A 24324-nucleotide genomic window follows, 5' to 3' on the forward strand; every position below is an offset into this window, starting at 1 on the left:
TAAGTACCTTCTTAATTTCATTATAAATCATTTCCCAGAAGGCCTTAATCCTCGGGCAAGTCCACCAAAGGTGGTAGAAAGTACCTTCAGTCTCATTACATTTCCAACAAGAACGAATTAAGTTCTTAACCCGAGGTACCACTGTAGTCTCATGATCCTGTGTGGCAGAATTTCGCACCATTAATTGCACCGTTATTACATTATTCCACAACGCATTGTTAAATGCCACCCCAATCAGTGCGCAAGACTTTGAGGATTCCTGGCACTCACCCAGGACTTGTGTTTCCTTTGGAAGATTAGGCACAATGGCGACTGTGGTGTCTTCATGATATTTGGTTTATTTACACATGTATACAAGCTGAGCCTGCTTATGGAGCGTCATACAGCAGCAGTACCCAAAAACACACCAGCTTATGCCATCGCAGCAGCAACAATAAGCCCAGCACCATTTTTTCTCTGCAGGGCACAATACAACTTTCTGGTTACATCACTCCAGCCCTAACCCCACAACTTCTCCCCCTAGTCAAAATTCTTGTCTCATAACCCAGGGGAAGTTCCCTCCTTTGACGTGCTAAAGCTCATTACCTCACAGGAGATTAGCTTTTCATACCTATTCACACTTAGCCCTTTCAATGCTTTGAACATTAAATGGTTTATCTCCACAGGAGGTTCCTTCAGGAGGAAATTAGTCTTTTGAGTTAACACTTTTTTATATTGGATTATTTACTTTTTTATACTGGAAACTTTTCATTTACCAAGAAGGATGATGCCATCATACTTCTGCTGGAACCAACGGATGGCTTCCTCCTTGCTGATTCGGCGCTGGACCCCAATGCTACCAGTTCGGTGCTTCTTGTCAGCAAGGCCTGCCCAGAACCAACACTAGGATCGTATTTCATCCCTAGATCAACGTGCTCCTGGATTCCAAAGCCAAAGTTGCCGGTGTCAGAAGAGTTATTCCTCCTCAGCTCGTATTCTCGCACCTTCAGCCCTTTCTCTAAGATCTCCTCAGCTTTGGCCCCCAGCATATAGTGCAGTGAATGGCTATCTTCTCATTTCTCCTGATCCCAAAGGACCTGGCTGTGTATCAGGCTTTTGAGAAAACAGGAGTCTGGCCTATGAGCTGCTCCAGCACTTTGGCTGCCCGGCTGAGCCTGTCTCCACTTTCCCCAACACAGATGTTCAGGCAAAGTTTGTGGGTGTGCATTTCCCGCATGGGTTTCTCCTTCTCCCCCGGTCTTGTTGCGCCATCTTGGAGGCGTGGAAGAGATCATGACAGCCCCAGAACCGAGTTAAAACTTGTTGATTGGCTAGGATTACTGTCCTAATATAGTGGTACCTCTGGTTACGAACTTAATTCGTTCCGGAGGTCCGTTCTTAAGCTGAAACCATTCTTAACCTGAGGTACCACTTTAGCTAATGGGGCCTCCCACTGCTGCCGGTGTGCAATTTCTGTTCTCATGCTGAGGTAATGTTCTTAACCTGAGGTACTACTTCCAGGTTAGCGGAGTCTGTAACCCGAAGTGTTTGTAACCTGAGGTGTTTGTAACCCAAGGTACCACTGTACACAACTTCAGAAATCTGCCTAATTTAATTTGTGTTTATGCATGCTAATTACTGATTCTTATCAGTGGGTCAAGCACACTTCCTACTACCCCTAGTACACACCTGAGTGTGCCTACTTCTCAGATTCGACTCTAATTAAATCCTAACATTTATGAAACCCAAGCGTTTAGTAAGGGTCATTGCAAGTGCCGTTCTTTTCAATGGTAAAGAAACACAATGAAAATGGGGAAATTGTAAATATGTACAATTTTTCTGGCAAAGGGTGTTTAAGGAGATAACAGAAGTCCCTGGGCTAAAGCTAACCAAAAGTGGCATTATTATCAATTCACGATGGGGTGGAAGGTTAGCAGGCTATGAATGACTTTCTCACAAATTTATTAACACTAGAAAAATGCAACCTGTGCTGTTGATAGACGCAGTACGACTCATGCAACACGTTGGCAACTAATATACACACAATAATTATACATTCTTTATCAATTTTCTGAGAAAAATACAAAACCTTGTGCAAAGACACAGAGACTTATGAACTACTCAACCAAAGATGAGCTTATAACGTCTGGTTTCAATGGATTTTTCAAATGCTTAACTCAGTCTTTTGTTTTCATTATCTTTTTAGGTAAGTTCATGAAGATACCAACAAAGGGTAAGTTCGGTGTTGTTCACAATACTGAGAGATGCTAGTGAAGTTGTAGATGGATGTTAGTGAAGTTGTGACAGGGTGCCGGCGTTTTGCACCTGTTTCGCCCTGGCAGTCCAAGTAAGGCTGTTGTTTGCCCCCGATGGGGCCTTTTTACTGGGGCTTGAAGGTAGCACACTCCCAAGGTAGTTTTCCGGGCTTCTTCAGTGGTCTAATCTCAAAGCCTTGATACGTATATTGATATTCAATTTCATAAAGAATACTATTTCTTGGCGTAAGCTTAAGAGACTGATTTGCACGCATTATTATAGCTAGGAAGTGGAAGGGGCAAGCAAAATATAAAAAGGAAGAAAGGTACAGTGGTACCTCGCAAGACGAATGCCTCGCAAGACGAAAAACGCGCAAGACGAAAGAGTTTTCCGTTTTTTGAGTCGTTCCGCAAGACGAATTTCCCTATGGGCTTGCTTCGCAAGATGAAACGTCTTGTGAGTTCTTGCGAGTTTGTTTCCTTTTTCTTAAAGCCGCTAAGCCGTTAATAGCCGCTAGGCCGCTAAGCCGTTAAGCCGTTAATAGCCGCTAAGCCGCTAATAGCTGTTCTTCGCAAGACGAAAAAACCACAAGACGAAGAGACTCGCGGAACGGATTAATTTTGTCTTGCGAGGCACCACTGTATAAAGAGGTGTGGGATATAGCTATTAATGATAAATTAACATGTGCCATTAAGGTAAGACGGGGAAATATGCAGGAGAAATGATTCTGAGGAAATATGGAGGGTGTTTGTAGATTTGTACTGTTAAAAGGGAAAGGGGGTCAAACCATCGCAAGAGGTGTTGAAATTTTGGGAGGCTGGATAATTACACTGGAATGGTCTCGGTGGTGGGGCGCACATTTTTATTCTTAGTTACTGGTATGTAAAGAAAATTTTAAAAAAGAAAAAAGAAAATGGGGAAAAGTCATGGATCAAGTATTCCTTGCAAGCCAGTAACCACTGCAGTACACACTGATCATATTTACTGGATTCCAGAGATAGCACAAATCAGCAAACACTGGAAATTCCTGTTCCTGTTTCCACTGGAATTCCCCAACATTCCAGGAGGGAGAGTGACTGCCCTCCTCCACCCACAAAGCAGATTGCCTCTCCTCCTCATTGCTGGACTCCAGTGATTTCTTAATATAAGAGGAGGCCAGCAGAATCAGACCAATGGCCCCTCTAGTCCAGCTCTCCCTGTTCTCACAGTGGCCAATCAGCTGCCTTTGGGAAACATGCAAGCAAGGACCTGAGCCTAATAGCACTCTGCCCACCTGCAATTCCCAACAACTGGTATTCATAGAATCATAAAATCGTAGAGCTATAGAGTTGGAAGGGAGCCCTTGCAATGCAGGAACCTCAACTCAAGAATTCAAGATATGCATTACAGTAGAAGCAATTGCTTACAATACCGTGTGCATGAGTCCAAACTGCATGTAAAAATGTGTTTATTAGGAGAAATCCACACTAAAATGCTGGTGAATTTTCAGGAAGGTTTTAAACACACACACACACACACACACACACTGTAGAATGGTAGAGAAACAAATTTTAAATGGGGAAAAATGAGAAACTGAAGTTGGCAGATCCATCTCTTCATCCCACCAGCAAATCAGGGTGAATTCAGGTTGAGGACTTGTTGTTGTAGAAATCATAATTGCCGCTGCAAAAAATAATAAGAACAAATGCTCAGTAAAGACCAGATATAATCCATCTAATCTCCATGTCACTTTGTTCCAAGCAATTCAAGGTGAATGCTCAATATATTTCGTGGAAGAACTAGGGGAGGGCCAGAGGGCAGAGGATGTATTTAACCCTAGGTCTACTACCTCTTAATTATTTTACTGCATGGTACTCATACTGGTAACCTGCCTCAAGACCTTTGATTACTGGACTCCAGAAAAACACGATGCTCCACGTGTTGGGGGAGAAAATGAGCTGCATTTGTTGCTGAAGGAAGAACTCAGTGCCAATGAGCAGCAGCACCAGGAGGCGAAGAAGTTGATGCCGTGCCTTCGCTGCAACCTCCTGCAAGCCTCGCTGAGAGTTTCATCATGGCCCTCGTTATCAAGAGGCTGGAGAATTCCCAAGGTCCCTTCCTTGTTGTTCCTTATTTGTCAAGAGAAGGATATCGAGCTCTGTAAAAGGCTCCCCTCAGGGACACTTTGGGAGCTGTTTTGATTATTGTTTTTCTTCACCGCCTGGTGCTACCTTCTAACAAGGCCATGTGCAGAATTAATTTCATCTACATTTATTACATTTCTCCGTCTCGGGCACCAGGAAGAAAGCAACCAACAGTGTGTTCTTGTAACAAAAATTCGCCCGTCCAGAGAAGCTGCAGAAACTCAAAACTGCTGTCAGATCATCAATGTATGTGTGTGTGTGTGTGTAAAAATATATAATGACTGATGATCTGAAAATCTATCATCTATCTATATCTATCTATCTATCTATCTATCTATCTATCTATCTATCTATCTATCTATCATCTATCTATCTATCTATCTATCATCTATCTATATCTATCTATCTATCTATCTATCTATCTATCTATCTATCTATCTATCTATCTATCTATCTATCATCTATCTATCTATCTATCATCTATCTATCTATATCTATCATCTATCTCTATCTATCTATCATCATCTATCTATCTATTATCATCTATCTATTATCTATCTATCATCTATCTATCATCTATCTATCTATCATCTGTCTCTATCTATCTATCTATCTATCTATCTATCTATCTATCTATCTATCTATCTATCTATCTATCATCTATCTATCTATCTTTCTATCATCTATCTATCTATCTATCTATCTATCTATCGTCTGTCTATCTATCTATCTATCTATCTATCTATCTATCTATCTATCTATCTATCATCTATCTATCTATCATCTATCTATCATCTATCTATCTATCTATCTATCATCTATCTATCATCTATCTATCTATCTATCTATCTATCTATCTATCTATCATCTATCTATCTATCTATATCTATCATCTATCTATCTATCATCTATCTATCTATCTATCTATCTATCTATCTATCTATCTATCTATCTATCTATCTATCTATCATCTATCTATCTATCTATCTATCTATCTATCTATCTATCTATATCTATCTATCATCTATCTATCTATCTATCTATCTATCTATCTATCTATCTATCTATCTATCTATCATCTATCTATCTATCTATTTTTATAATAATTTTTTATTAGTTTTCCAATACAAAATAAAAAAACAAAACAATACAACATACACACATAAACAAACAAAAACATATAAATATGTATAATTTCAAATCCATTTTTCATGAACCTTATTTCTCAGACTTCCCCTTACCTCCCCATCTCTGCATCCCTATTTTAAATTTTTCCAGCAAACCTTCGCACCAATTAGATAATTACTTATTTTCTTTTTAGATTTCTTCTCATAATTAATCAATCAAATACAGCTGTAATTCTATATTTTCCTTTCCCTTGACATTTTAGCACTCATCAATTTTACAGCAATTCTTAAGATATACTTTGAATTTCTTCCAATCTTCTTCCACCGTCTCTTTCTCTTGGTCCCGGATTCTGCCAGTCATCTCCGCCAATCCCATAAAGTCACCTTCGTCTGCCATTCTTCCAGCGTGGGTAGTTCTTGTGTATTCCAATACTTTGCTAAGAGGATCCTTGCTGCTGTAGTGGCATACATAAAAAATGTCCTATCCTTCCTTGACACCAGTTGACCGACCAGTTGACCGGTCGGCTATCTATATCTATATCTATCTATCTATCTATCTATCTATCTATCTATCTATCTATCATCTATCATCTATCTCTATGATTTTCAGGTTTATACATTTCAATAATTTTACAGTCATTCTAACATTTCAAAACTCGACTTCCTTCCTCCTCTTTCTGCGGTTCCTGAAATTTATTTTTTAATATTTTCTGCATGTCCAAATTAACAATTTGTTCATTTAGTCATCTACTTTAACTATATCCTCTTGTGAAACTGCAGGTTATTACAATTATCCTGCCAATGTTCTTATCTGTTTACAGTTTGCTTGTAAATATTCCATAAACCATTTCCATTCTTTTATAAAAAGTTTATGATCTTTATTTCTTATTTTTCCGGTAAATTTCGCCATTTCTGTGTATCCCATTCTTATTTCGCTGGGACTTCTTCTTCTTTCCATTTTTTGGCAAGTAACATTCTTGCCGCTGTAGTCGCAAAACTTCACCCATCCAGAGAAGCTGCAGAACCTCAAAACTGCTGTCAGATCATCAGTCATGGTCACGGTCAAAACCTTCTGTTGTTTTTCAAAAGCATCTGCTGAGAGTCAGGCAGTATAAAAAGTCCTGGTTGTATCCAAGGTCAGTCCTTCTCTTAGGAGACTCACTGAGCTTAACAGACACACTACCGGTATCTCGGGTCCTTTAACGTCAACAGGTCAACTCTAAATATGGCATAGTTGGGTACACTGGGAACCTTTGCTAGTCTGCTGATAGGACCTATATTTTATCTGCTGCCCACTGAAATGAGTTTTATTATGATGTTGCTATTTTGTGAATTGATTCCTATGAAGAATCCTGAAATTTTGCAACACAATACAGTGGTACCGCGGGTTACAGATGCTTCAGGTTACAGACGCTTCAGGTTACAGACGCTGCTAACCCAGAAATAGTACCTCGGGTTAAGAACTTTGCTTCAGGATGAGAACAGAAATTGCACGGCGGCGGCTCGGTGGCAGCGGGAGGCCCCATTAGCTAAAGTGGTGCTTCAGGTTAAGAACAGTTTCAGGTTAAGAACGGACCTCCAGAACGAATTAAGTTCTTAACCCGAGGTACCACTGTAATATATATATATTACTAGGGATTGGACCCCTAACTCACTATGTACACCAACCCCTGTACCATTCCCCCCACATTAACCCCCTAGAATTTCCCTTCAACATGTGCTGTCCCCCACTTTCTCCCCCCCCCCTAAATCCAGAGATTCCCTATACAGTGGTACCTCGGGTTACATACGCTTCAGGTTACATACGCTTCAGGTTACCGACTCCGCTAACCCAGAAATCGTGCTTCAGGTTAAGAACTTTGCTTCAGGATGAGAACAGAAATTGGGCTCCGGCGGCGCGGCAGCAGCAGTAGGCCCCCATTAGCGAAAGTAGTGCTTCAGGTTAAGAACAGTTTCAGGTTAAGAACTGACCTCCAGAACGAATTAAGTACTTAACCTGAGGTACCACTGTACAATCAATGTAGTTCTCCTATTCAGATTTTCAAAGCATAGGGGATCTCTGGATTCAGTGAGGAGCAAGTGGGGGGCAACAGCAGTTGGAGGAGAACAGGGCATGGATGAGGGGGAATCCAAGGAGGTGGCGGGTGTGGACAGGATTCCTGCATTTCAGGGGATTGGACTAGATGCCCCTCGGGATCCCTTCCAACTCTACAATTCTATGAATCTAAGGTGTTCATGATCCACATGAAGCCATGGTATGGACAGGCCCTGAGTCGTATACATGTGCCACTGGCAGATGTTTTGCACCAATGTAAAGTAGTTTCATAAGCAAGTTGTTGGTAACTTTGTTGCACAACAGATTACACCACCCGTTGTACAAAAGAGTTGCCGCTCGCACAACATGAAAGCATTAAAGCACACCTAGGGTTGCCATATGTCCAGATTTCCCCATACATAAGTGTCCGGGCAGAAATCAGATAAATGTCCAGGAATATCCGGATGTATGGCTGTTTTTCAAAAAAATAAAAATGAAATAAAAAAAAAATAAATCTCAAAACCAGCATTTTTTAAAGTGTACTTGTCCGAAAAGCTCAACAACCTTGGGTAAAACTTCAGAAAGCTTAACAACTTTGCTGAAAAAAGCTCAACAACTTTTCCGTCCGGATTTTCACTGTTTGAAATATGGCAACCCTGAGCACACCTGCTTTGTGAAATTTGCTTTGGGCTAGCAGACAGCAGTGGCGTAGCGTGGGGGGTGCAGGGGGGGGCGGCCGCACCGGGTGCAACATCTGGGGGTTAGGGTTAGGGGGCGCAAATCCACGGGTTTGGGGGGCACAAATCCATGGGTTAGGGGGCGCAAATTACTTGCCGTGCCCCGGGTGCTGACAACCCACGCTATGCCACTGGCAGACAGAGAACATTGAATGCAAACCCAAATACACAAAGGGAGAAAAAAGAAACCAATTTGAATAGGATATTTAAATAATATTACTGATTTAACTAATCTATTTAGAAATCTACAGGTTGAGCCTTATAGGGTCCTGATGCCAGTACATGGCTTGCATCAAGGTGAGTCAGCACTTGCCTGTCAGTGTTTGTATCAAGGTGAACCCAACACATTAAAGTAAAAAAAATCACCCTTCGCCCTCCCCCTCCGCCAGGCAAAACTTTTAGCCCCCCCCTTGCAGGCTGCTATGATGCAAGGGATGAATAGCTGATTGTGCCCATTGACTCCTACGAGATAATGATGCGATGCCTGGTTTGTAGAGGAAGCTGTTTGCCCAATTTGCATTAACGGGGCAGCGTGGTTAATAATACTGTTAGATTAAATCTTTATGCATGCATGAGCATGAAATGCTTGTTCAAACAGAAGAGCCTTACATTACCCCTAGAAGGTATTCAAGGTTTTTGGCAAACCTCAAGGGGAAGGAAGGTTCCAAGCTGGTGAGCAACTACCAGGAACACCTCACTTTGTACCCATTTTGTTTGCATAGGTAGAAAGCAGCAAGAATCACAATTAGCCTCAACTTTGGGTAGAAACTGAACGCCGGGACAGTATTGGCTTTTATGGGCATCACTCAGCCTTGGCACTGAGGAATATAGGAAGTTGCTTTACACAGAGTCAGACCATTGATTCATATCGCGCAGGGTTGTCAACACAGAGTGGCAGTGGCTTCTGTAGGGTTTAAGACAGGCAACATTTCCAGCCCCGCCTGGAAAAGGCAGGGATTGAATGTGGGCCCTTCTGCATGCAAAGTCAATGCTCCACTACTGACCTTCCCTAAATTCATGATACATAGGAGCAAAAGAAGACGCCTTATGCTCAATAGCGGTCTCCCAAGCTGTGGTCTTTCTATTGTGAAAATGATTTGGACTTTGTGTGGATAATCCGAGTGGACAATCAGTTCAGTTTTATTTCGTTATTCGTAGTATAGTGGTACCTCGGGTTAAGAACTTAATTTGTTCTGGAGGTCCATTCTTAACCTGAAACTGTTCTTAACCTGAGGTACCACTTTAGCTAATGGGGCCTCCCACTCCCTTTCCCCCCTAATGGCCATTGACTCATGGAAAAAACCAACCAGGGAGTCAGAGCTGTTGGTGAGTGAAGCTCATATCTCCCTCCTTGCACCACCCTATTCCTTCTCCACTTCTTGGGTACATGCACAGTTCAGAGAGCAAGTGTGGGCCTGCAGTATCCTGAGAGTCAGATGATGCTGAGGGCCAAAAGAAATTGGGTTGAGGTCCACCTATGGCCCTTGAGCTGCAGGTTCCTCACCCCAGAACCAGAGCCTGAGTTGAAGTGGCCTAGTCTGTGATAGGATGCAACCATCTTCCTCTCTTTGACTTGATGCATTGGGGTTCTGATTTCTGTGGCTGACCTGCATTATCACTGACCTGTGTTTTTGTTCAGGGGAGGCAAAATGCAGAACCTGCTGAGACTGGAGCCCAATCTACACGTCTAGAAAAAGCTTGTGGGGCAACCACCCCTGTGATTGTGCCATCCTGGAGTGTCACCTGGCAATCATATAGTAAAATAGACCTACACATCGCACATTGCAGATGGAAGGCTAACATATTGGGGAGAAGAGTTATTGCACAGCAGGAGGGGGGTTAGATTGGGATCTACTGGTAGATCTGTTTGGTAATTTGCAGTACGTCAGCAAGGATTTATGATGCCCAATTGCTTAACAACAAACATGGCCTTTTCCACTCTCTCCTTCTAAATGAGGCTGTTGAGATCAAGGGTTTAAGGGCGGGGACCAGGAATAGATTTTTGTGTGACAGGCATGTGAACTCAGTTTTGGTACTGAAAACAAATTCTTGGGTTGAGCATGTGCTTAGAGGGATAACCAATGTGGTGACTTCAAGATCTTGGCCTGCAGTTCTCATCATCCTTTGTTCATTGGCTAAGCTGGTTCCAGCTGATGGGAGTTGTAGTTCAACAGCATCTAGAGAGTACCACCTTCTCTTTCCTGGGCTGAAAGGCAGCCTGGTCCTTAATTCTATGTTATGCCCTCCCCCCCCCATTCCCCGAGCCTAATTTTGCACCTGGCTCTGGTCAGTGGATCTTGAAATTTCAAATCTGAAAAACTGGGCATGGTTCAAAAGTATCCTGAAGAGGAGGCCACACAGAGACTGCACAAACACACACAACTTTCATACAAATGGTTTGCAGAAGGAAAACCCAAGCTTCAGGCTGCTGCTTGTCATACATAAACGAAACTGAAAGCAGAGTGTCCAATAGTTGACTTGGGTAGTTTTTAGAATGTCATGCCAGGAGGGTCAATACACTAAGTTATTATTATTATTATCATCATCATCATCATCATCATCATCATCATGAGGCATCTGATCAAGGCCTGTATTTTAAAATGAGCTTAAAGATATATTTGCAAATGTTTGTATGTTTCATGCCAGGCAGAAAGCAGCTGGCTAAGTACTTTGGCAGTTGTTTATCCTCCTGAAAAGCCCCCCCCCCCCGATTTATAGCAGTAGCAGGAGACAAGTTTCTCAAAGCTGTAAAAGGGAATTACAGGCTGGGACCAAAGGTTATACTGACCCTACATATTACAGAATACAATCTCTGTTTAGATAGAATTTAATACCACAAGCCATTTGTTTTAGCCATTTGTTTTGGAATGCAGGGGCAACAGGGGCAAAAGGTGATCTGGTAATTAAGGTGCCTTGTTGAGGCAAATGTAAGATATATGGCTACTTGTCTGCCATTTATGGATAGAAGGAAATATAGCTCTTTGTCTCCCATAAAAGGTAATAGGAAATGGGTGTATCTTTTATGATTGGTTCTAGCAAACAGCCAATAGGAATTTCAACCAGGCTGATTGGACAGAGGCAGCCAAAGGAGGAGCAAGGGGGCTGGGCTGAGGAAATATAAGTGCTGACAATCAGGGCTGGAGTGGGCAGAGCTTTGGTAACCATATACCACTGTGCCTATCATTTATTTGTCTGATAAATAAATTATTATTTTAATTTCTCTATTGCTGCGTTGAATATTTCATTCCAGCTAAGCGTTAACCACAAGCAGGGTGCTACAATCACTATCATCATCACCATCATACGTACTACCCTTTATCAGAAGATCCCTGGGTGGTGTACAACATTAAAAACACATTACAGAACATCAGTGATAAAAAACATTAAGGTGTGAAGGTCATCTGGGTGTCTTGGCAGGAGGAACATCATTCACCTGCTCAGGGAAGTTTTCAGTGTTGGATGTTTCCAATGTTTGATGTTTTATTGTGTTTTTAATATTCAGTATACCTGAAGGAGCATCTCCACCCCCATCGTTCAACATGGACACTGAGGTCCAGCACCGAGGGCTTTCTGGTGGTTCCCTCACTGCGAGAAGCCAAGTTACAGGGAACCAGGCAGAGGGCCTTCTTGGTTGTGACACCCTCCCTGTGGAATGCCCTCCCACCAGCTGTCAAGGAAATAAACAACTATCTGACGTTTAGAAGACATCTGAAGGCAGCCCGGTTTAGGGAAGTGTTTAATGACTGATGTTTTCATGTACTTTTAATCTTTTGTTCGAAGCCACCCAGAGTGGCTGTGGAAACCCAGCCAGATGGGCGGGGTATAAATAAATGGTTGTTGTTGTTGTTGTTGTTGTTATTTTGGGAGCTGCCCAGAGTGGCTGGGGCAACACAGTCAGATAGGCGGCAAGTAAATTATTTATTTATTTATTTGTTTATTTATTATTATTATTATTATTATTATTATTCATAAAAAATAATAAAACACAATGACAGACAGCCTAATAGTAATACAATCATCGTAATACCAGTCCGCTTCCCCGCACTTTCACAGGCCATAGATTATTTAATAGCCATAGTCCTGGGTAAAGAGGAATGTTTTTGCCTGGCACCTAAAGACATGCAGTGATGGCGCCAGGACATGCTCTCTCTGGGGAGACCATTTCACAAATGGGGAGCCATCACAGAAAAGGCCCATTCACTTGTTGCCACCCTCTGAACTTTTCTGAGAGGGTACACATAGAGTAGAGTCTCAGTTGACCAGCGCAACGTCCAGGTCAGTTCATATGTGGAGAAGCGATCCTTAAGTTATTGATGTCCTGAGCTATTTAAGGCTTTATAGGTGAACCACCAGCACTTTGAATTGGACCTGGAAACTATTAAGCAGCCAGTGCAGTTGTAAAGTATACAAAACAGGGATGTCCTAAGGAAAAGTGGGACATTCTGGGATCAAATCAGAAACCAGAATGGCTTCTCTAAATCAGGGGCACCCCTGGAAAATGGGGACATTTGAGGGTTTGAGGTGGGCAATGCTCCGGGCTGTGGGAGGAGGGGATGCACTGATAGTAATGGTAGGGGTGGCGAAAGTGTCTTCTCTAAATCAGGGATGTCCCTGGAAAATAGGGCATTGTAGGAGATGATATCAATAGACAGGATTGTAAGTTGTTTTTATATGCAACGACAGCATATATCAGAATTTATTGGCACAAAAATGGAAGCAATTTTATTGGCAGAATTTATTGGCACAAAAATGGAAGCAAGAAGAACTACCGATGAAAGAAGAATGGAGGATGAAGTTGATGGACTACGCAGAATTAGAGAAATTAACAGGAAGGATTCTAAACCTGCGGGATCAGAGATTCTTAGAAGACTGGAGTAAATATATGAACTATTTGAAAAGTAACTGTGATGAACCGATTACGCTAGTAGGACTGCAAGAAGTTTTGTAAGGTGAATTATTTGAAACATTGCAAGAAAGACTATGAAGGGAATTATTAGTTAAGGATAATTAAATGTAATATAGAAATTAAGAAATGCATAATAAGTGATAAAGAACAGAAAATCATCAGAGGTGTTGATGGAAGTCTAGAAATATTGTATAAGATGAGAAGTTATGTTGTATGACTGTTGGAACTGATATGTTTAAAAATTAATAAAAATGTGTATATATATATATATATATATATATATATATATATATATATATATAAAGGAAAATAGGGACACTTTCAGGGTCTGTGGCTCATCCTGTTCTGACAGTGGCCCACAAGATGCCTGTGAGCCAGCAAGCAGAATTTGAATGTATTATTGCCTCCTTCTCCATGTGCTTCCTCCTGGGCCATTATCAGAGTGTTGATATTGCCACATATTTTGCACCAACGGTTGTGGCATTCCAGAAATTGCTGAGAATATTACCTGGAAACTCAGCTGCTCCTCCTACTTCAGCAAAAAGACAGAAAATGTCATGTGTTCTCTACTGCAAACTACAGGCAGCCGGAAATGGTACTTAAGAAGCAGTTTAGCATCTTGAAATTTGCATAGATGAAAAGATTGACTGTTAAAGGAAGGTGCTAGGTGCCATTCCAAACAAGTTCTGGACAAAGAGCAATATAAAAGGAGGGAACGTTGGGCAGTAAAACTTTATTGCTCAAGATTAAAAGGTTTTCCTGAAGTTTGCTTATCTGTGAATGATCAGTAAATAATATTGTGTAAGGGAAATGTTTATAAACTATAAAATTGATATATCCTCCTGTTAAGATAATGGTATTGCTGAATTAAGGCCTGTCTTATCTCTTCTAGAAGAAGAAATGCAGAAGTTAATTTAGAATTTATATGTGACAGTCTCCTTCCTTATGTTTAATCTCATAGGAGTTTTCGGCAACAATAAAATAATTGCGATTATTTATGGGGCAGATGATTTAGGGGACAGTTAAGCTATGTCATCAACATGATGTACTTTTAAAAACAGAAAGGGTACAAAAATGCTGTGCTTTCAAGGTTAAGTAGCTCTTTGACATCCGAGTTCTCTCGCTTTGTGAACCAGCCAGCTGGATCAGCCTTTTGCAAAAGTGGCGTAAGATTTCTGGTATTTCCTTTTGAAATTTTGAGTTTTGTATAAATAAATCTACAGGGGTGAGGGAACCTGTGGCCCGGAAGATGCAGATGGACACTGTCAGTCCCAGCAGGGATGCCCAGGGGGATGATGGGAATTGCAGACCAGCCCTCAGCCATATGGAACTAAAAAAACTCAGACTAAAAATAAATAAAACTAAGGAAACACATGTCCTTAACAAGATGCAGAAATCTGCTGGGGACCCTGCCTATAGCATAAACCTAAATGCTATAACTTGCTAGCTCCTAGTAGCAGGTCATCTATAGATGCAGTTGTATATACAGTGGTACCTCGCAAGACGAAATTAATTCGTTCTGCGAGTTTTTTCGTCTTGCGAGTTTTTTCGTCTTGCGAAGCACAGATCCTGTGCTGAATTTCTTCCTCAGTCGCTCAGGCTCCCCCCCCCCCGCTTCTACGTGGGCAAAAAGTCCGCCGCGCTGCTGGCGCTGCTCTTGGCGCTGCTGGTGCTGGCTAAGGAAACAAACTTGCAAGACGTTTTCGTCTTGTGAAGCAAGCCCATAGGGAAATTCGTCTTGCGAAGCAACTCAAAAAATGAAAAACTCTTTCGTCTTGCGAGTTTTTCGTCTTACAAGGCATTCGTCTTGCGAGGTACCACTGTACATCCAACCAGCATTTTCTTCATTTTAATATCTTGCCCAGGCTGTCTGTGAATCTTCCTAGTTTCTCTTTTATTCTCTTTTATATGTTTTCTTTTCTGTGATGCTGTTTTACTGGTTTTAGGTTGTGCTCTTGTTTTATGAATATATTTGAGGTTTCTTCTAGACTTTGCAGCCCTTAAGAGTTTATTAAACTATTACACGGCATATAATTGATTTTAAATAAAGAAGAGTTTGGATTTGATATCCCGCCTTATCACTACCCGAAGGAGTCTCAAAGCGGCTAACATTCTCCTTTCCCTTCCTCCCCCACAACAAACACTCTGTGAGGTGAGTGGGGCTGAGAGACTTCAGAGAAGTATGACTGGCCCAAGGTCACCCAGCAGCTGCATGTGGAGGAGCGGAGACACAAAGCCGGTTCCCCAGATTACGAGTCTATCGCTCTTATGCAGGATTCTGTTCCTTGTAGGGTGTCCAGGACAGGGCTATCCCAGACCTCTGAGATTTCAGGACCTAAACCTGAGGGTCAGGCTCTGGCGATGTCAGTAAGCATAACACATTAAGCATTAACCACAGACCCTCCAAGGTGTCCCTATTTTCCAGGGACAGTCTTGGATTTACACCCCCATTTCTGATTTGATCCTGGATTGTCCCGCTTTTCCTTAGAACGTCCCTATTTTCACCCGACAAATGTTGGAGGGTGTGGAGGTATGTGAGCCCTGAGCCTAGGAGATAAGTAGCTATACAACCTTTAGAAGACAGCCCTGTATAGGGAAGTTGTTTAATGTTTTATTGTGTTTTTATATGTGTTGGAAGCTGCCCAGAGTGGCTGGGGCAACCCAGTCAGACGGGTGGGGTATTATGATGATGATGATGATGATGATTATTATTATTATTAAATATGGCGTCCCTATTTTCATCGGAGAAATGTTGGAGGGTATGCGTCGCTGAGCATATGTCATTCAAATGACAAACACAAAGCCTAACAGATGAGCCAATGTGTCACTGGTATGAAATCACAATTGAAACCTTAGCCTAAACGGCCTCTGCCCAGTATACCTGAAGGAGCATCTCCACCCCCATCGTTCTGCCCGGACACTGAGGTCCAGCACCGAGGGCCTTCTGGCGGTTCCCTCACTGCGAGAAGCAAAGCTACAGGGAACCAGGCAGAGGGCCTTCTTGGTAGTGGCACCCGCCCTGTGGAATGCCCTCCCATCAGATGTCAAAGAGATAAACAACTACTCGACATTTAGAAGACATCTGAAGGCAGCCCTGTTCAGGGAAGTTTTAATGTGTGACATTTTAATGTATTTTTAATCTTTGTTGGAAGCCACCCAGAGTGGCTGGGGAAACCCAGCCAGATGGGCGGGGTACAAATATTATTATTATTATTATTATTATTATTATTATTATTATTATTATTATTGCAGGAGGAGCTGTTTCCAGGTCCAGCTGCAGGAAGGGGATCATTCCTTTCTACCTGCTTAGAGATACTGGGTGGAGAAGGCTTTCCTGCCCACCTGGAGACTTAAGCCCTCCTCCAGCCACCTGGGAGAAGGCGGAAGAAACCTGGAGATTTCAGGGTGGCCCTGGGGGTACGGCAACCCTAGCTCCCCACATGAGCCACATCAGATAAGACATGGCTGTGCATCATATTTTAAAATGTTTCAAAAACCACCCATGTTCGTGTGTGTGTGTGGTGGTTTTTAATTTAGACTGGGTGCTGGGAGAAGCGGGGTTTAGTACTGGGGCGGAATGAGGTTTCAATAAAAACCACTTAGCAAATGGACTTTGAAGCAAGAGCAGCCGTCTGCTTCACACTTGATGTCGGGGCAGGGCAGGTTGGTGTAAGTTTTTTTGGGGGGGGGTGAGGAAAAATGGCCTCTGTGCTCCCTGCTTTACAAGGGGCTCAGATTGTGCTTCTTTAACAGTATCTTTGGACTGGCAACACGATGACAGAACCTCGTAGTCATTAAAGACATACTTCTCACCAGATTCCACCAGATTCGCTGTCTGATTAAATTCTGCTGGCTTCTGCAAGGTCAAAACATATGAATACACACTGAGGTTTCAAAACCCATGGCCTAGATCATGGGTAGGCAAACTAAGGCCCTGGGGCAGGATCCAGCCCAATCACCTCTAAATCCGGTTTGCAGACAGTCCGGGAATCAGTGTGTTTTTACATGAGTATAATCTGTCCTTTTATTTAAAATGCATCTCTGGGTTATTTGTGGGGCATAGAAATTTGTTTATTTCCCCCCCAAAATATAGTCTGGCCCCCCACATGATCTGAGGGACAGTGGACTGGCCCCCTGCTGAAAAAGTTTGCTGACCCCTGATAATGCATCAGGGGGAAAAGGTCATCTTTCCTGTTCATTACCCCAAACTTTCTAGCCTTGTTTCCAGGATATTTGGTTTCCTCTAATGAATCACTATATACACAAGTAATTTATAATAATCACTTCATAATGAAAAACACCTGACCTTTCCCCCCTTACCATTGTCACACTGCTCCATTTATTATCCAGCTCCCAGGAGCAGTCTAAAAGTACTTAAGGTTTTAAATGCTCTGTGCTAAAGTTCAGTTTCAGAATGGAAGCCCTTGTAGGGCACATATGGCTACCAGACCGAAGCTAAATTATAATGCAGATCATGATAGAAAATGTATCTTGCTTTTAACATGTTGCAAAATCCCTTATAGAGTAAGAGACCATGCCCTTATGTCGATGCTGGAAAAACTGTAGATTTGTCGCACGTGCTGTGGGATTGCGAACTTATTTTGTCCGTCAGAAACCAGATCTCACCTTCCTTTGCAGTCAAACTCCTGCTTCCATCAGAGACTTGTGTAAGAAGCTAGGAGGAGTCTTGCGGGTTCATCAAACCCAGGTCTTTGTTTCCTACAGAGGCCAATCTCAACGATGCAGTTGAAGCACTTTTATATTTTGGATTGAATGGTCTGGTCTTTAGATGTTGGTCTTTAGATTTACTTAAAAGCATTTATATACGACTTAGGGATAATCAAAGAAAATTGTTAAAATAATGCCATATCAGAGAGGTGCAAGACTAAAAAAATCAAGGAAAGAGAGAAAAATAAATAGATGATCCAGAGTCTTGAAACCAAGCCTTATGGGGAACAGTTGAGGGAGTTAGCCTGGAGGAATTAAAGAACCTCTTAATGAGGGTGAAAGAGGAGAGTGCAAAATATGGTCTGAAGCTCAACATCAAAAAAACGAAGATCATGGCCACTGGTCCCATCACCTCCTGGCAAATAGAAGGGGAAGAAATGGGGGCAGTGAGAGATTTTACTTTCTTGCGCTCCATGAGCACTGCAGATGGTGACAGCAGCCACGAAATTAAAAGACGCCTGCTTCTTTAGAGAAAAGTGATGACAAACCTAGGCAGCATCTTAAAAAGCAGAGACATCACCTTGCTGACAAAGATCCGTATAGTTAAAGCTATGGTTTTCCCAGTAGAGATGTATGGAAGTGAGAGCTGGACCATAAAGAAGGCTGATCACCAAAGAATTGATGCTTTTGAATTATGGTGCTGGAGGAGACTCTTGAGAGATTCTTTAGATTCCGACTAAATATCAGGAAGAACTTTCTGGTATTAAGAGCTGTTCAACAGTGGAATGAACTTCCTTGGAAGGCTGTGCATCTTTGTATGATTATCTTCACTAATATATGCATTTTTGCTTGCACATTTCACTAATATACACACTTCTTGCACACATTCATTGGTTGGAAAACTGCATCACAAAATTTGGAGTGCGCAGATTTTGAAAAAAAGCTATATTTTGGTTTGCATATTGGTTCAGGAATTCACTGGCAATGCTTAACCTGCAAACCTTTTAGGGGGGCAATATTAACAAGGTTCCTGTAAGTTACAGATACAGCCTTGAAATATTGAAGAGTCAATGTTGCATGTTCTTTTTTTAAATGTAGGGTTGTTTTCTTTTTAGGAGAGGACGAGAGAAACTGATATACCCTGTTCCACAGTCTCCAGGATGATTTTCAGAGTCTCTGTTGACAATTTTGTCCGAGGTCTTTAATTATTTAACCACCAAGCAGGCTGCAAAATTTCTAAACTTTCTCATTTACATTGACAGTTGTCCTATGTTTCTTACAAGGATCAACAACATTCCATTCCATTTTTGCTAGGCAGTTCAGAAACTTCCTTCCTTCCTTCCTTCCTTCCTTCCTTCCTTCCTTCCTTCCTTCCTTCCTTCCTTCCTTCCTTCCTTCCTTCCTTCCTTCCTTCCTCCCTCCCTCCCTCCCTCCCTCCCTTCCTCCCTTCCTCCCTTCCTCCCTTTCTGTTTTCCATTGACACAAGGTGACATTGCTAGGCCATTTGACGTACTATCTTCCCAAGGTTCTTGGCTGATAAGCATTTCCCCTTAACTTTTAATTTTGTTTTATTTAGGAGATTTGTATCCTCCACTATCTCTCTCAAAAGTTACTGATGTCAGTTTGAAAGACAAGAAATTCACCAACAATTAAAACAATGAAACCGTAACAAATGGCTGTTAAACGGAAACAGCAGATAAGAGAAACCATATGTTCTATGAGAGCATAAAACATAAAACAGCAATCCAGAAAGCTTGTCTAGCCCAGCATCCTGTTCCCACAGTGACCACCCAGAGGCCTGTGTGGAGCCTGAAAGACGGACTCTTCTCATTGCCGGTCCCAGGAAAGCATATGAGCCTCTTGGGTTCAAATCCCTGTGATGGGTTGAGCTCCCGTTGCTCTGTCCCAGCTCCTGCCAAACTAGCAGTTCGAAAACACGCCAGTGCAAGTAGATAAATAGGTAGCACTGTGGCAGGAAGATAAACAGCGTTTCTGTGCACTCTGGTTTCCGTCATGGTGTCCTGTTGTGCCAGAAGCAGTTTAGTCCTGCTGGCCACATGACCCAGAATTCTGTCTGTGGACAAACACCAGCACTCTCGGCCTGAAAAGCGAGATTAGCACCGCAACCCCATACTTGCCTTTGACTGGACTTAACCATCCAGAGGTCCTTTACCTTGACCTTTTTTTATTATTGCCTCTGATATTGGAGTAAGGACACATACCCTCCAACATTTCTTCAAAGAAAATATGGGTGTCCTATATAATAATAATAATAATAATAATAATAATAATAATAATAATAGTAATAATAATAATAATACTTGTATTGTTTATACGCATGAGTTTGACCAAACTGCAGGAGGCAGTGGAAGACAGGAGTGCCTGGTGTGCTCTGGTCCATGGGGTCATGAAGAGTCGGACACGACTAAACGACTAAACAACAACAATTATTTATACCCCGCTCATCTGACTCCGTTGCCCCAGCCATTGCTGTTGAGAAACTTCCAACATATATTAAAAACATAACAAAACATTAAACATTTATTTTTTTTAAAAAAAATCCTAGACAGGGCTCCCTTCAGATGTCAAGGATCTACTCAGACTGAGTAATCCTGCCCTCACTTTTTTGGGGAGCAACTCTGCAAGACTTATGCCTGAGTGAGCATCCCTCAGACTCTCACATACACAGGCAAACATGTTCCAGTAGGTTCATATGCAATATGAAGATAGGCAAACTAATGCCATTGTACTGGAAGAAGCAAAGATCACCAGTGTCGAAGCAATGGTTCTTCAACATCAACTTCTTTCGACTGGTCATGTTGTTTGGATGCCTGATTATCATCTTCCAAAGCAACTACTGTACTCTATTCTGAATTTAAAAATGGAAAGTGTAATGCTGGTGGTCAACAAAAGAGGTTTAAAGACTCTCTCAAGGGAAATCTAAAAATATGTAGTATAAACACTCACAACTGGGAAACACTGGCCTGTGAGTGCTCCAGTTGGAGAACAGCCTTTACCAAAGTTGTCATGGGCTTTGAAGACGCTCGAACTCAGGACGAAAGGGAGAATTGTGCTAAGAGGATCAGCTCCTGTTCAGAAACCAATATCCCCACTGTGGAAGGACGTGTGGATCCAGAATTGGCCTCCACAGTCACTTACGAACTCACTGTTAAAACTGTGTTCATGGAAGACAATCTTACTCTGCTACAAGGGATCGACAAAGAAGAAGAAGAAGAAGAAGAAGAAGAAGCAGCAGCGATATGAAAACACACAGGTGACAGCGCGGAATGGTTTGTACAAAATTTTCCTGGAGTGGCAATCATCGGAGCGTAAGCTAACAAGCCAGGTCAGCTCAGTTTACAAGGAAGGTACTCGGAGAATGCCTGCAAGGCAGGTGACTCCATCTGACATTACCTGCCCTCCCCAAGCGGGCGGAGAATGGTGTCTGGTATCTGAGTCAGTTCCCCCAGGGTAGCTGTACAGGTGGGGAGACGTCAGCCTGCAGCTTGTTTGTCTTCTGCCTGGTGCCTTCCAAGAGAAGCGTGCTGCTTTCTCTGCGGAGGAGGGTGGGCCAAGGCGGGGACATAGCAAGGGTTTATGGCTTTAAAAGAACAGCATTCTTGCGGCAGGCGAAAAGGAGGTGTGGTTGGTGCCCATCTCCCCGACTGAAGGCCAATGGAAGCAGCCCAGCAGGTCGACTTCTCTGCACCTTCTTAAAGGAATGACATTGCAGGCATCTCTTCGTCTGCTAGCAAAATGGCCTTTGGTGGCTGGTGGCCTCTAGCACCCACCTGCCCCCCAACCAACACTCCCCACACCCACCCTACTGGCTGGGGTAGAGTCTGAAGAACTACCAGAAGTGGGGGGAAAACCCTCTGGGCTTTGCATCTGACCAGGAAAGAGGTCTCTGTGGCGATCACACAGGGTCCCCGGACGTTTGACGGTCTATTGATCCCTGTGCCGCCACTGTGATTGCTTCCCCACTGCCACCAACCCGTTTCTCTCAGGTACACACAGAGTCCAGACAGTTGTTAACATTAAATCAAATAAGCAAGTTTATTTTATAATCATTAACAAGTTTATGGTTTCAGATAATTCTTCTTGTCAGTTTCTTAAGCTTAGTTTCTTTACCGGCCTCTACCTTCCTAATAACTTCTAACTGATTATCCCAACTTTCTCTCCTAACAGTTTCTCTCACTCTCTCACATCAAAACTAGACCAACCCACAGACTTATCTTCCCTCTTCCTTCTCCAACTCCCAACTGACTTCTAAAAACTCCAACTCCTCCCCTTGGGTTCCCACTGGCCAATCACTTCACACTCATTTAACCCTTTCCTTATGACCCACCTAGGAGGGCAAACGCCACAGTCTCTTGACGTCATTCTGCTTGCCTTGAGGGAAACTCTTGTTGCTTCCGCTATCTCTAGATAGTTTCTAGGACCTTCAAAAGCAGATATTAGAACAACAATGATGCATCAGATTCTGTGATCTTTTTGCGTCACAGGGAAACCTGCCCTGCCAAATCTTCCAGAGGGTTATTTTCTGGATTTAAGAGATTCTTAGCCTTCTCAAAGCAGTTTACAGCCATATATCCCATGCAAATTCATGAGGTAGGTCGTGTTTGCCCACAGCAGCAAAACAGTAAAAGGGCTCTGTGGTGCCTCTTTTGAGGCATAATGTACTTCTTGTGGCATATGAGTTTGTACGCCACAATATGTAAGCTGCAGCGTTTAGATATTTCTCAGGCAAATTGCTTCCCTCTGTGGCAGATTGTATGCAAAGTGGGGGAGATCTCTGTGGCAAATTGGATGCAAATCACCCCCTCTCTACTCATGAGATTCATCAAGTAAAAAGTGTTGAGAGGCGAACCATGATCTGCATGGATGAGCTGGAGGCTGGACTGTGCTTAATTCACACTTCCTGAAACGATGCATGAACCAGAATGCAGCTGTCCCTCAAAATCCCCAATTCTCAGAATTTTGCAATGCAGTTCTCAAACTAGAAGAATAAATAAAAGTGTGTGAAAAAGTGTATGTCAGCATGCATAAAAATGCATATATTAATGAAAATGCATTTTAGTAAAGCACTTTGAGGTCTTCTTTTTGCAATCAAGCACTGTATAATTTTTATTTAAAAAATAAATATTAGGAGGAGCTACTTCCAAAGGTGTATGTATTGGGCAAAACAGCATACAGAAACTGAGTATGTTAAGAGACATACAGACTCAGATGCTGACAGATTTCCATAAGGACTTTTTTTTTCCATTTAGAAAATGGCAAAGCGATGCCAGAATGTGACACACTTAACTCAAGAGGGCGAAAAAAATGAGAATCCAAAACTGACAGATTCGTCAACCTGTAATACCCATTTTTGGTGACACCAATCAAGGGGTAAAGTGTTTTTGTATTTTTGCAATGACTTTTCAAAAGGTTCGTGTTTTATTTCTTTATTTTGTTGCTGACATTATTTGTTTTTGCCGTGTTATGGTGTTCAGGGTAGCGACTCTGTTTTATACTGTACATCACCCTGAGAGCCAAGAACACCTAATAAATGTTTATAACATCAGTGATGATCTCCTTAGGACAGAGAACTGTTTTATTGATGTTGCTTTGAAGAGCACCCTGTATTTTCCCCGCATTGAAGAAAATAACAACAAGCACTATAATTCCCCTCTAATAGCAAACTTAGACGTGAGTGCTGACAGCTATGCAGCCCAAAAGGGAGGGATTGGCATATTTGAGGAGACATAGTATAGGAAGTATGGGACGCAGGTGGCGCGGGACACGGGTGGCGCTGTGGGTTAAACCACAGAGCCTAGGACTTGCTGATCAGAAGGTTGGCGGTTCAAATACCTGCAACAGGGTGAGCTCCCGTTGCTCGGTCCCTGCTCCTGCCAACCTAGCAGTTCGAAAGCACGTCAAACTGCAAGTACAGTGGTACCTCGGGTTACATACGCTTCAGGTTACATACGCTTCAGGTTACAGACTCCGCTAACCCAGAAATATTATCTTGGGTTAAGAACTTTGCTTAAGGATGAGAACAGAAATCGTGCTCCGGCGGCGCGGAGGCAGCCGGAGGCCCCATTAGCTAAAGTGGTGCTTCAGGTTAAGAACAGTTTCAGGTTAAGAACGGACCTCCGGAACGAATTAAGTACTTAACCCGAGGCACCACTGTAGATAAATAGGTACCGCTCCGGCTGGAAGGTAAACGGCGTTTCGGTGCGCTGCTCTGGTTTTCCAGAAGCAGCTTAGTCATGTTGGCCACATGACCTGGAAGCTGTACGCTGGCTTCCTTGGCCAATAAAGCGAGATGAGCGCCACAACCCCAGAGTCGGCCATGACTGGACCTAATGGTCAGGGGTCCCTTTACCTTTACCTAGTATAGGAAGAGGCCATATGTTAAGTCAGACCATTGGTTCATCTAGCTTGGTATTATCTGATATTTCACCTTCCAACTGGGATAGCTCAATCAGTTGAGCAGGAGACTCTTAAT

General features: G+C 42.5%; 1 long non-coding RNA gene and 1 pseudogene across 2 annotated transcripts in view; both read right to left on the reverse strand.

The window, feature by feature from the left end:
- LOC309356370 overlaps positions 1–24324 on the reverse strand; it is a 251904-nt gene that overhangs the window by 39892 nt on the left and 187688 nt on the right. The gene's annotated exons all lie outside the window — the stretch shown is intronic.
- Positions 726–1266, reverse strand: LOC309356360 (large ribosomal subunit protein uL5 pseudogene; annotated as a pseudogene). Its single transcript has one exon. The product of its transcript is annotated as a large ribosomal subunit protein uL5 pseudogene (transcript).

This window comes from Podarcis melisellensis (genome assembly GCF_964234715.1).
Source record: "Podarcis melisellensis genome assembly, chromosome: 14".
NCBI lineage: Eukaryota > Metazoa > Chordata > Lepidosauria > Squamata > Lacertidae > Podarcis > Podarcis melisellensis.